The sequence below is a fragment of the Giraffa tippelskirchi genome, chromosome 13 (genome assembly GCF_054371585.1).
Source record: "Giraffa tippelskirchi isolate mGirTip1 chromosome 13, T2T-mGirTip1v1.2.pri, whole genome shotgun sequence".
In the NCBI taxonomy this organism is placed as follows: domain Eukaryota; kingdom Metazoa; phylum Chordata; class Mammalia; order Artiodactyla; family Giraffidae; genus Giraffa; species Giraffa tippelskirchi.
In genome coordinates, this window is record NC_137287.1 from 91,837,712 (window position 1) to 91,842,750 (window position 5,039).

Genomic DNA, 5,039 nt, shown 5'->3' on the forward strand with positions numbered 1-5,039 from the left:
TGTTTCTCCTGTGTTATTCTGTCTTTCCAACTGGTGGCAGAGTCCCTTAAGGACAGTGTCCAACTCAGCAGGCCATGTGTACCCATACAAATCCACCGGGCTAAGTTCAGATGAATATGGGCTATGCCTTGATTGGACTGAACTTTGCACTTTTTGCCCAATCATTATCATGCCCAAGAGCTTTAGCTCAGATGTCTGATATTGATAAAACCACTCAAGACTCAAGTCACTAAATAGGGCAGGAAGTTGAAGAATATGGTTTAAAAAAAGTGGTTCTTGGAGTTAGAACTGTATTTGAAACGCATACGGACCAATTTAGTTCTTGGTAATCTTAAGAAGTTATTTTATGATTCTGAACCTCAGTTTCCACATATACAGATAGAGGCTAGAAAGAGAAGAATAGTGAGGATTTAACAAGAATAGGTAGGTGCTGGAAAAGTTCACTCTATGTTCCCCATGCTATTCTCCTTTGGGTAAGTCTCAATCTCTCAATCTTTTAAGAGGATGAAATAAAATAGCTATGTAGACCTTTAGTTTGATCTGGGATTCATCAAGCCTTCTTTGTCAGTGTCTCTGAAATCAAGAAGTATCCTGAATTAGGTGGTAAATTTTGAGATAAATTTAATAACGTTTTCCAAAAAGATAATTTTTTGAACTAAATTTAGGGAGAATATCTTTTCTGAAATATATTAGATCCCTTAACAGCAAAATAGTCTTTGAGGCAAGGCTAGTTAACAGCTTTATATGTAATCTCCATCTTTCCATCTGCTCAGCCTACTAGATGAAAGTACCTTAAGTACAAATGATGCAGTTGCCATCCATCTCTACTCTTAAGTATGTGATTAAAGTTCCAACATGTCTACTTTCAGAACGGCTCTTAGAAAACTGAATAAGGAAAGGATTTGTCTTAACACTCTCTTACTTTTCCATAGAGGTTTTTGGTAGCTTTTCTCAATGGACAGGCAAGGTTTGGAGTCACATGCTGACTTCATTCCTTAAAAGTGACTTAGGACTTGGTCACTTTTCTTATAGAGAATTTAATGCCTAGACCATGTGCAGAAGAGTAAAGATAGTTGGATAGTCAAGGGAACAAATAAGGGATTTTAAGATACCCAGGGGCTTCCCAGGTGGCAATGGCAGCAAAAAACCCACCTGCCAATGCAGGAGACATAAGAGACATGGGGTGGATCCCTGGGTTGGGAAGATCCCTTGGAGGAGGGCATGGTAACCCACTCCAGTATTCTTGCCTGGAGAATCCCGTGGACAGAGGAGCCTGGCAGGCTACAGTCCATAGGGTCACAAAGAGTCGGACATAACTGAAGCTACAGGCACACACACATGCACAAGTTACCAAGAGTCCACCAATGGGAAGGAATTTTTACCATCCTAACTCTGAAGGTGAAATGAAAACCGCACAGAAGCTGTTGCATAACATAGGACCATATTCACTCTCAGAACTGAGGTCCAGAAGGGAGTCCAAGAACAAATGCTGTAATTTCTCCATCTCTCTCCTGCCCTTCAACCACCTGTCAGTACCTCTCAGACACCAGAAGTCCAAGGACACAAGGATGGGATTATTCTATCCACAGATATCCCTTCATAGGATATAAAGCAGGCTTGAACAAAGAGGAACATGGATTGGAGGTGGGTGGCTGTGGAACAAACATAATAGCCAACAAGCATTTGAATTTTCAATTTTATATTCAATCTATAGAATCTACCTCTTTTTCCTGTATAAGGTCCAGACTAAGAAATTGTATAAAAACAGAATAGTCAAGAGTGGGGCAAGTGTGTTTGGTTCTTGGGCTTACACTGTGCTTTAAATTTGATGGGGTGCACTGGAAAAAAAAAGTATCTAGACCTGGGATTGGCAGAATGCCTCTTATTATAATGTGACTTTAGAGTTGCTTCAAATCCCACCCCCACCAGAGAGAAAGGTCCCATTTTACCTTATTGATTTATATAATCTCATTTAGAGTTTGGTCTTTTCCAGTGCGCGCCTTTATTTCTGTCTCTTCAAAAATGTATCTGGTAAATGCCAATGCTGATGTCTGTGCATGTGTATGTTTCACATTTTAGGGGCTTCAATTGTTCCATTTTAATAGTGTTCCCCTCCCCTTTGAACTACCTCCGTGTCTATTACAAAAAATCTGCTGGACTTGAAATGTATTAAAGTACTCAGATTTTCCCAGTACAGTGTTTCCATCTGTTTTAAAAAAGAGACATTTTATAGCTCTAGGAGAGTCACTTAAGAATCCCAGGTACTGAGGCAGCACGTGCCTCTGTGTGCTGAGAAGCCTTGACTGACAAGGACAGCTTCCCTCTCACCTGGCCTCACTAAACCCGTCTGATACTAAGGAGTCAATGACTCTTTACTCAACTCATTCTTTATATAAAATTCTGCAGTTAATCACACAATTCACTGCAGGTGGTATCATTTACCCTTTAAAATCTATTTCCAGAAATCTTTTTTTTTTTTTTTTTACGAAAACAAAAGCAGGGGTTTGGTGGTTCAAATAAATCCTAATGATCTGAGGAGATAAATTCTTGAGCCCAGTCACCTTATACAATTTGGTGTCTCGATTCACATGCTGTCTGCAGAACAAGATGGAAGTGATGACATGCTCCATAAGACATCATATTCATACCACAGATCAACTGTCAAATTGTCATTTGCACCTTCTAGTATAAATAAGTATAATTCAGGCTCTCAAACTCAAATACCTACAGGAGCTATGAGTGTGGTAAAACGGATATAAGGAAACGTTCCTCGACTTGCGTAAAGGCTCTCAGTCTGTCTCTGTTTCTTATAGTTGATAGAAATGTTCATACAAAGCATATTCTACTTTTATCTTATTCTATATTTAAAAAAGTATTGTGAATGTGTTGATAAATGGCAACAGAAGTCAAAGACCATAGAGAAGCAGTGGGTTCTGTGGAAAACTGGGGAGTACATGTCCTTGGAGAGACACCCCACTGTGTTGGTCCAGCACACTGAGACTATGTGGAAATGAAGTCCTGGTATTTTCAAATCTCTCTCTTTTAAAATGCTGGAATTGTGAGTTTTTATGGAAATGTTTCTAAATTTTAGATACTGGCAACAAATTTCCGAAAGTTAAAATATACTTCATAGGCCAAATCTAATACTTTTTAAGCTAGGTATCACCTATTAGCCACCAGTTAGCTGCTACTAGACTCAATGAGTTCGTGAATGAAAAGTCACTGGGCAGAGTTTTATATGGTGTAAGAAGAGGGCTGGCTGCTCCAATTTCCTTCTACAAGATAAAAGTAAAGAAGCCGTAGAATGTTCTAGAAGTCACTAGGAAGGCTGTTGCTGTTGTTCAATCACTAAGTCATGTCTGACTCTTTGTGACCCCATAGACTGCAACACACCAGGCTCCTCTGTCTTTCACTATTTCCCGGAGTTTGCTCAGATTCATGTCCATTGAGTCGGTGATGCTATCTAACCATCTCTTCCTCTGCCACCCCCTTCTCCTTTTTCCTTTTGGAGTTTCAGCTTCAGCAACAATCCTTCCAAAGAATATTCAGGGTTGATTTCCTTTAGGATTGACTAGTTTGATGTTCTTGCAGTTCAAGGAACTCTCAAGAGACTTCCACTACCACAATTCAAAAGCATCAATTCGTTGGCACTAAACCTTCTTTATGGTCCAACTTTCACATCCATACATGACTACTGGAAAAACCATAGCTTTGACTATATGGACTGTTGTTGGCAAAGTGATGTCTCTGCTTTTTAATAGGCTATCTAGGTTTGTCATAGCTTTCCTTCCAAGGAGCAAGCATCTTTTAATTTCATTGCTGCAGTCACTGCAGTGATTTTGGGGCCCAAGAAAATAAAATATGTATTGCTTCCACTTTTCCCTCTTCTATTTGCCATGAAGTGATGGGACCAGATGTCATGATCTTAGTTTTCTTTTAATGTTTCCCATTGACAGTAACATAATGTGTGCTAAACATGAGAGAATCTTAGGATTTCACAATCCATTGATCTGGTAAGAAAATCCATCTAAATTATTGCTTACCGTTGTGCAGATAAAGGCTTCTCAAATGAGGGCTCAGTATAGGGGACTGGGTATGCCAGAAGATATTCTTCAGTACTTTAAGGCATTCCAGAGCAAGTCTGTGGCTCCTGCTCCTAACAGGGACATTTCATAACCCTATAGCACCTAAGTCTTGCAAGGAAGCAGGATAACTCTGAAAGTAGTCCATGTGCCAGTCTGCAGCCTCTATTTCCCCTCCTTCTATCTCTGCACTGTCTGAGTGGGGCTGTTATGGCTCTGGCATTGGCCTGCTGGCTGGAACTCACGTCCTCTGGCTTTCTGAGATGGTCTGTATCCTGTTTGCTGCATTTGCTTTCCTCAGGTTCTGCTGTCAGTTTTTCCAACCAAAGTGCATTAACTTTGAACCCTTGACTTCTTTGCTAAGAGGATGCTGTGCCTGACAGCATGAGGCCAATTTCCCACCCACTCCAAGAGTGTCTACCTCATGGAAGGATACAAAAAATTTTACCCCTGACAACAACCCTTCTTGCCAGATACTATGCCTTGAAAACTCTGCCTGAACACTGCCCATGGTTTGCATTGAGTTACATTGGCTGACTGCTTCTGCACAAGGACATACCAGAGTCACAACATTGGAAATATTATTTTATGTCTTTCCTTTTGGTTTGAAAAAGAAATTTTAAAAACCAGTTCCCTAATGAGCAGAAAGCATGACGTTATTGACCTGAAAATAAAAAAGGCAAATGCTTATTAAGGCATGTTGGTTACTATGTGTTAGAGGATAGGAATTCCCAGTGATGCAATCTGCCTCATCCAGAAAGTGAGCACAGAAAACCTTTTCATATGTGCTAAGTCTGCAGCTGCAATAAAGCCTCTGTGCAAATAGTCAACGCTGCCTGCAGATAGTAACCTCTCTACTGAGGTTCAGATCCCTGGGGATGCAGTGGCGTTTCCTGATGGAATCCAGCACACACGTTCTATATCCAGGTCCCCAAAATGATACCTTGCAAGAAAAAA